Consider the following 9,943-nt stretch of genomic DNA (forward strand, 5'->3'; position numbering starts at 1 on the left):
TAGAAGGTATAGCTCAAGTGAATTAGCATCCATTTATCAGGCTCAAGGCCCTAAATTCAAATGTTCCTTACTAGTTTTCTTTTCTTCTTTACCATGATCAATAAGATAAATAACACTGAGCTAAGTATTAGGTCTTTATAAAATCATTTTTTTCTTATTTTCCTAAGGAAATTTGCTCCAGGGATAGGACAAATAACAGAGTTATCAAGACTATTTGTCATACTAAGAAATGATATCAACCAATTCTAAATCAGTGGCAAAAGGGATATGGTTGTTTTTCACATATGGACTCATGAGATATGGCAATTGACACAGAACAAAGAAAATTGATCCTATCAACATTCCTACTACCAAGAGGTAACATAATTCTATAACACTTAATTTAAAATATGAGTTTTTAATTTATTCAAAGATTGATGTGTATGTGTATATGATGCAGTACAATTTACAATGAATGTTGGTCCATACATTTTAGTCAGTGTCTGGTCTACTTATTGATGTTCTTAGAAATTAATTATAATTACCAACTAGGCTTGTCTTTTACTGTCTAATGCATATTTTTATTTTGGGTCAGTTGCTTGAAAATTAATAAAGCAGCAGACATGAACAAATGTTTTATTTTTAAAAACATCATTAAGAAACTCAAGCTGGAAATGATGATAGAGTAATGTAATCTCATCTTTTCTGGAGGTGGAAATCAAGAGGATTGTATTTCAAGGCCAGTCTGATCACAAAGTTAGCAAGACTTCATTTCAAGAAATCAAATCAAATATAATATAACCCTGTGATCCCATCTAGAGGAGAGATCATAAGCAGGAGGATTACCATTTAAGAACAGGCTTTGGGCAAAAATGTAATACATTACATAAAAACAACCATAGCAAAAGTAGAGGGTAGAGTTGAAGTAGTAGAGCACTGGAAAATTAGTGTGAGACTTAAGACTACAAAATTGTAAAAAGAAACATTTTAAGTTGAAATACAAATCATAGATTAGGGTATTTTTCTGATGAAAATTGAAATTCTATATTTAGAAGATAAACATAATTTTTGAAAAAAGAAAAATAATTCAAAAAAATTTCAAAAATATGTTAATAGTCAATTAACTACTGAACACTAGAGAAATACACATTTAAAGCACAATGATACCTGAGCTCACAACCACAAGATTGATAAGAAAAAGGCATAGAACAACAGTTGTATCTGAGAATACAGATAAATTAGAAACACGTACATTGCTATGGAGAACACCAAATAATTCATATTTGGAATGATATGATAGCTTCTTAAAATATCAATTGTACTTATCATATAATACAGTTCCATTTCTATGTATCTATGTAACAGAAATGAAAGCATGCTTACAGCAGATTTATATATGTATAAATAGTATATAATTTAATAATATATAAGATACATGCACACACGTATATATAATCATAGTAGCATTGATCATATTATCTCTGTTATTGTAACCAATCCAAACAAGATACATTCAGCTGTAAACAGAATAGCCAGATGTAAAGAAAATAGAAGATTACTATATAATAAAAATTATGTGCTTAAAATATATCACAAGTTCAAAAAACCAGATATCAGAAATGATATATTAGATTATTTCATTTATATTAATTGTTCACAAAAACAAACTTATAAAGAACAGAAAGTGAGCTAGAAGATGACCAGGGTTAGAGAGGAGAACTCTGAATGTGGGAATAAGCATGAGTAATTTTTCTGAGGTCAGAAGAATATTCTAATTTTCTCTTGTTCATAGTTGTATAACTTAGTAAATTCATGTAAAACCATTGAACTGTGCACATAAAATGAGTGAATTTAATGTTATCAAAATTATACCTCAATAAAGCAGTTAAAACAGATAGACAGCAAAAATGTTAGTTAGTACCAGTTTTTTTGAGCCCAATGTCTTTAAACATGATTGATTTTTGCCTAAGAACTATGGATTTATGAAACAGTCACCTAATTTGCTCAGGACACTAAAAATCAAGGTTCAAGAAATCAGTCATGCTAACATGTTGATACTAAATTCCCAGAGAACTTAGAATTAAAATACTAAATCATTTGTATCCTAACGTATGTAACTTTATTTTTATGCACTTTGACTTCTTATTTAGTGGTTTCCAATAAATTATAAACCATTAATCCACTGGGAGTTGAATGTGTTGATGCAATTCTGGCTGTATTAAAAATTCATGTTGCCAGTAATCCAAGGTATTCAGGAGGCTGATACCTGAGCATCAAGGTTCAAAGCCAGCCAAGGCAGAAAATACAGTGAGACACTTATCTCCAATTAACCTCTAGAAAATAGAAGTGAGGCTTGGCTCAAGGGTAGGGTGGTAGTCTTTATCTGAAGAGCTCAGGGACAGCACCCAGCCTGAGTTCAAGCCTATAACCCCCACACCCCCAGGCACACACACAAAAATAAATAAAAATAAAAATGCATGTATTGAAATGAAAAAGATTCTTATTAAAATAAAATTTAAAAACAGTTTCAGAAATGGAATCAATCTATTATTGTTCTCTAAAATGAATGTGAAAAGAAATTCAAAGAGGCACCTGCACTATAAGTGAAGTTTTAAATTTACACTTTATTGGGAATGAAATTTACTTTGCAAATGGCCAATCTTTCAGTATGCATTCTAAACAGACAGCTTGATCAGAACTCCAAGAACACATGTATTTGGGGAAAGAAACACCGCTAGTTAACTAGTTTCAAATCATTCATGATAGAGACCAACAGGGAAAACAAGCCAAAGAAAAGAATAGACAATGAAGAACAGAGAGGAAGGGAATCAAAGTCTTTCATTTACTTATATATTTATTTTTAACCCAAGACTGCTTTTGCAAAACAGAAGAGGAACAATTCAAAGAAACTTTCCCCAGGTTGTCTGAAAAACACCACAAGAAGGATTCCAATTATAACTCTATGAAAATCCCAAGTAGCAGGAGATAGAAAACTAAATTTGATAAAATAGAAATATTTTTTCTTTTTCTTTGTATCCCATTGTAAAAATAATTATTTACACTTACAGTTTTTGCTTATTAACCCAAATTTTCTTTTATCTCCTTCTTGCATTCAATACATAATAAAATTAGCTTATTGTGAATTCTTAAGTCATTATCAATGAGAATTAATATGGTTTGATGTTTACAAGATGTGATATATTTAGACATTAAATTATTCTTGTTTTCTATATAAAAAAAACAGAAAAGAAGTTAACTCATTAACTATAAAGCATTTATAAAATTGAAGCTTAACATAAGTTTCTAAGAAACTGGGACTTAAAACCCACTGTTATATTTTGATTTGTCTTATTCTGTTTATCATTTAAATATGACTTTCTCAAACAATATCACTGTATCCTGATTTTAAAAGTGGAATCCAATCATAAAATTATAAAATTGGTCACACAGAGCTCAAGAACAAGTTCAGTCTTGAAATTTATGAAACCAACTAAATGTGTATTTAATAAATAGTCACTCATTTAGTGTCCTTCAATTATTTTTAATGAACACATATCAAAATTTACAAGTCAGGTGTCCAATACCTATAATTTCTAGCTATGAGATGTCATACCTTTAAAGATGGCTGATACCTAAAATTCTAGCTATACAAGAATGAGATTTCAGAAAAAAAATGAGACATTTCCAAAATAATCAATTAAAAAAAACAAGATGATTTAATATCTGGGTCCTCAGTTCTATTCCATTGGTCTTCAGGCCTGTTCTTGTGCCAGTACCAAGCTGTTTTGATAATTATAGCTCTGTAATAGAGTCTAAAGTTTGGAATTGAAATTCCTCCGGCACTGTTCTTTCTGCTAAGAAGTGCTTTTGCTATATGGGGTCTTTTATTATTCCATATGAAATTTTGGATTGCCTCTTCTATTTCTTTAAAGAATGACATTGGGATATTGATGGGTATTGCATTGAATTTGTAGATAGCCCTTGGCAAGATTGTCATTTTCACAATGTTGATTCTTCCAATCCAGGAGAATGGGAGGTTTTTCCATTTCCTTAGTTCTGTTTTAATTTCCTTTTTTAGGGTTTTAAAGTTTTCATCAAAAAGGTCCTTTACATTCTTAGTTAAGCTAATTCCTAGGTACTTTATTTTCTGTGAGGCTATAGCGACAGGAGTTGCTTCCTGAGTATTGCCTTGTTCCTCTCACTGTTGGCATAGAGGAAGGCAGTTGATTTTTGAGGGTTAATTTTACAGCCTGCTACCCTTCCAAAGTTTTGAATCAGCTCAAGGAGCTTGGGAGTAGAGTCTATAGGATTCTTTAAATACAGAATCACGTCGTCTGCAAGGAGGGATAGTTTTACTTCCTCTTTCCCTATTTGGATCCCCTTTACGCTTGCTTCTTGCTTTATTGCTCTGGCTAGAAATTCTAATACTATGTTAAAGAGGAGTGGAGAGACTGGGCATCCTTGTCTAGTTCCTGATTTTAGAGGGAATGTCTTTAGTGTTTTGCCATTAAGTATAATACTAGCTGTGAGTTTGTCATACACAGCCTTTATTATTTTGAGGAATGTTCCATGGATTCCTAGCATAAAGGGGTGTTGGATCTTGTCAAATGCCTTTTCTGCATCTATTGAGACAATCATGTGATTTTTGTCCTTGCTCCTGTTGATGTGTTGAATTATATTAATTGATTTGTGTATGTTGAACCAGCTTTGCCTCCCTGTGATGAATCCTGTTTGATCATAGTGTATAATGTTTTTGATAAGTTGTTGTAGACGGTTGGCCAGTAATCTTTGACAAGGGAGCCAAAAAAATAGAATGGAAGAAAGACAGCCTCTTCAAAAAGTTGTGCTGGCAGAACTGGTTAAGCACCTGCGGAAAACTAAAGTTGGATCCTTCTTTGTCACCCTGCAATAGAATTAACCCAAATGGATCAAAGACGTGGAGGTAAAACCCAATACACTGAAAACTTTACAAGAAGGAATAGGAGATACACTAGGCTTCCTTGGCACAGGTCGAAACTTTCTTAATAAGGACCAAGAATCACAGCAAATAAGAGAAAGGCTGGATAAGTGGGACTGCATTAAACTGCAGAGCTTTTGTATGGCAAAGGACATAACTAGTAAATCAATTAGGAAGCCTACAGAGTGGGAGAAGATCTTCACCAACCATACAACAGACAAAAGCCTCATATCTAAAATATATCAACAACTCAAAAAATTGAATCACTCTAAAACTAATCCCCAAAGTAACAACCATCCCATTAAAAAGTGGGCCAAAGACTTAAAGAGAGTCTTCTCTGAAGAAGAAACAAAAATGGCCTATAGACACATGAAGAAATGCTCAACATCTCTGGTCATAAAAGAAATGCAAATCAAAACAACTCTAAGATTCCACCTCACTCCAGTTACAATGGCCAGGATCAGGAAAACTAATAACAACAGATGCTGGAGGGGATGTGGCCAGGAGGGATCCCTACTACACTGTTGGTTGGAGTGCAAACTCGTTCAACCACTATAGAAAGCAATATGGCAGTGCCTCAAAAGGCTAAACATAGAGCTCCCCTATGACCCAGCAATTCCACTACTTGGCATTTACCCAACCATCCAGAAACTAGGGCATACTAAATCCACTAGCACAACAATGTTCATTGCAGCATTATTCACCATAGCAAAAATATGGAACCAACCTAGATGTCCCTCAGTTGATGAGTGGATCAACAAGTTGTGGTATTTGTACACAATGGAATTCTATGTTGCTGTCAGAAAAAACTGACATCTCCCCATTTGTTAGGAAATGGAAAGTCTCAGAAAAAAATCATATTAAGTGAAGTAAGCCATACTCAAAGGAAATTAGGCTCAATGGTTCTCCTCATTTGTCATAATCAGTAGAAACCTTGGGCTCTACTAGCAGAGATCTGCAATAGAGCCAAACCTTGATACATAAGGCCATATAGTATGAAGCTAATTGAAAGGACCTCCAGGATATTGAAACAAAAGTCATACAATGAATGATTGTTGTCCTTAATGTACCATGTTATCGCTCATCTCTTTTGCTGTCCCTTGGTTATCTCATATTGTTACAGTATCTCACTTTGTTATCTGATATATTGGATTTTATTTGTATTTGGTTATTTGAAATTGGATAGGGAAGGGGGGAAAACCAAGACAGGGGGGGTGTAGAGGAGGGTAATGGGGACCAAGACATGTGAAAGGGTATCAATACATGTGAACTAGTGCACCTTCTATCTGGCAAATATCATGTAACCTTTTTATTAATTACAATAAAAAAATAAAAAAAAGAAAGGAAAGAAAAAAAAACAAGATGGGGTAGAGGAGTGGTTCAAGTGTAAGTGCAGCTGCATGAAGGCAAACAGAAGAAAAATTTGTTACCCTGAACGACAAAGATTTTGATGTTGCTGGCTTTTTGTTAAACATTGTTTTCAACTTATTGAGAAAGTAGGAGAAACATTAGAACCTATAGGTGTAGGTAGAAACTTCTTCAATAGAGTCCTTGGAGTACAACAGATAGAAGAAAGATTTGACAAGTAGTACTATAGCAAAATCAAATGTTTCTGCACACCTAAGGACATAGTGACTAAACTAGAAAGACAGTCAACAAATCTTTGCCAGTAACCTGTAAGACCAAAGCCCACTATCAAATATGTACAAAGACCTCAAGTAACTCCCAAACCTAATATGCCAATCACTAAATGGGCAAGAATGCTAAGAAGAAACTTCTCAGAAGAGCTAAGAAGGATAAAGAAATACATGAGGAAATGCTGCCCCAAACCACTCTGAGATTCCATCTCACCCCATTAAATTTGGCCAACATTGTGAGTTTGAACAAAAAGAAATGCTGATAGAGATGTGGGGGAAGAGGAACCCTATAGTGGGAATGTAAACTAGTATAACCACTCGAAACAGTAGTCCGGAGGATTTCTCAAAACTAAATATAGACTTTCCTTTAAAACACAGCCATATCACTCCTGGACATCTACCTAAACCTCATCAGCCAAGACATGGTAGATACCTGCACATTCATGTTCATCGTTGCATTTACTATTCACAATAGCTGTGATATGCAAACAGCCCAGGTGTCCCACAGTAGATGAGTGGATCCAAAGAATGTGGTGCCTATACACAATAGAATTTTACATGGCCATTAGAAAGAATAAATGTCATCTGTAGGGAAATGGATGGAGCTAGAACAAACCATGTCAGCTGAGTCAAGCCAAGCTCAGAGAGACAAATTGTGCATGTTCTCCCTGATATGCAAAAGGTTAGACTTAAAATGTACAGGGATAGGATAAATTATACTGGATTCTAGACACTCAGGAATAGTGAGACTAAAAGAAGATACTTTTAGGAGAGGGACACAAAGACACAATGCCTATGTGATACATAGAATACTACATATACTGACAACAACTCCAAGATTTGGAAAAAAGAGACTTTTTTGCTTGTTTGTTTTTAGCTTTTGATGATTTTTTTTAAATTTTAGAGGTTTAAAAAAAATAAAGTCTACCCAGATGATACAAATATTCCTAGGTATTAGTACCTACAAAATAGGCACCTCAAGGTAATTTAAAAGCTTTAAAGTTTACAAAGTATTTTTACATATACAGGCCAGACTAGTAAAGTCAAAGATTTAAAAGTGGGATGTGAAGGCAGTCAGGTGTACTGAGATTTTGTTTATTTTATTTATTCCATTCTATTTCTTTTTTTAGCTATTTTTTAGCTTTTGATGATTCTATCTTCTTTACCTCCTAAATGTGTATTCATTGGGTTGGTGTGAAGGCACAGAATTCAGAGAAAAGCGGTGAAAATGGCTACAGTAGAGCTCACTGGACATTGGTGAAAGGAACTTTCCAAAGGTGAGTACAGACAGGAGGGCAGGACTGAGAGAGAACGAGGAAACAGAAGACACTGAAAGGAAGTGCACTCATTACCTGAGTCATGTAATTGTTATCCCTCTGTACACATCACATCTCTGTCATAACAATAAAGTAATTAATCAAAATAAGAACAAGAAGAATTTTGGCTTTCATTGCAGCGTGTTCAGAATTAGCCATTGATCTGCTTAATTTTCTTTATGTATTTTATATTTGGAAGCAATTTTTGATGAGGGTTCAGTATGCAGAATAGCATTAAATATGACACTAAAGATGAATTTCAAGGTTTTTTGGGGGGAGGAGGGATTTCTGAGGCTTGGTGGTCAGGGCCTTACACTTGTCTAGCATGCACTCTTCCACATTAACCACACAGTTAACTCTCAACCGTAACATAGGACACAACATCCATTTGCTTCACTCTATTTCCCTTGCCAAGGCAAAAGAGGAGCCCAAGCAATCCATTTCCTTCAGTTTCTATAATTAACATACTTCAGCAAGAAGGATACTACTTCTCTCCAGCTCCTCAATGAACTCCCACCAAAGTGTTTGCCTTACACTTAATTTTATAGCTGCCATGCCTAAAGTAAGAATACTCTTACTTGTTTGGCATTAACTTTCCCTAACAGTCATATTAAATCTATTATCAAGTTCAAAGTTGTTTTTTTTTTAAGTTTCAATGACTAGTTATTTTGAGTGCCAAATAATTTATCTCAAGAAGGGAAGAAGCTTGATTTAACGAATCACACACCCATATATGTACACACACAGAAATCCTCACTACAGCTTTTAAATATTTTTGTCTCTCATATAAATGAACACACTCTGTAGGCTATTTTTACTTCTCTTCATTTCTAAGTGTAAGGGTCAAGAGTGCAGACAATGTATGTTAGGGTAAGATACTTTGTAATTTTGGTTGGTTTCTTTTTGAGCTGCACTTCTCACAGTTGCTAAAAAAATGTGGAAAATAAAATCACAGAATAACATATGACACATTCTATGTACACACATATGAACTCATATTTTGTTGTTGTTTGTAGTGAGGCTTCCACTCTGGGACTGGGTGCTTTCCCTAAGCTCTTCAGTTCAAGGCTAGTACTCTAACGTTTGAGTCACAGCACCACTTCTGACTTTTTTTGTATATGTGGTACCAAGGAATCGAACCCAGGGCTTGTGCAGGTTAGGCAAGCACTCTACTACCAGGCCAAGACCCCAGCCATGAATGCATTATTTAATATATTTAAACAGTTTTGTTTTTTAAACTTCCTTAACTTGCTAGTTAAGAGAAAAAATTGTATAAAACAAAAAACTTCTAATTAAATACATTTTAAAAGTAATAATTTACAGTTAAACTAATATCAAACGTATTTAGTAGCCTGACACTGGTGATGCAGGCCTGTCATCCTAGCCAGTCAGGAGGCTGAGATCTGAGGATCTCCATTTGAAGCTAGCACACACAGAAAAGTCCCCAGGAGATTTTTATCTCTAGTCAGCTACTAATAAACCAGATATGGCTCTGTGTCTCAAACTGGTAGAGCACTATTCTTGAGCTAAAGAGCTCAAGGTCAGTGCCCAGCCCCAGAATTCAGGCCTGATAACCAACCAAAAAAAGAATTTAAAAATTTACAATTATTCTAATGTAAATAATTAAATAGTTTGCAAATTATTCTGTATTATATAATAGAAAGTATATGAGAATATACTTCTATATCTATCTATCTATCTGTATTTATGTATATATGAGAATTGTCCCAATGACATACTATAAAACTTCATGACTCCCTACTTAAATAACTATTTCCTATCAACAAAGTTTCAGATATTTCTGAAGTCCCTCACATCCTGATTTTCTTCATAAATTAGGTTTATCCATTAATAAATAAAAAATGTACATACAACTACTTATGCATTATTTGTTTCTTTTTGGATTTTGTTAATAAGGTATTTTCCACCTTTGGGAAAATCCCACTAAGAAAGAAAAAGGTTATTTTATTTTGTTCAAGGGATAAACAATGAACATAAATATGAAACTGCTTTTCTGTTTTTTGACACATATTAAAATATTCCTTACTAGCCAT

The sequence above is a fragment of the Megascapheus bottae genome, chromosome 11 (assembly GCF_031878675.1).
Source record: "Megascapheus bottae isolate mThoBot1 chromosome 11, mThoBot2.hap1, whole genome shotgun sequence".
Lineage (NCBI taxonomy): Eukaryota > Metazoa > Chordata > Mammalia > Rodentia > Geomyidae > Megascapheus > Megascapheus bottae.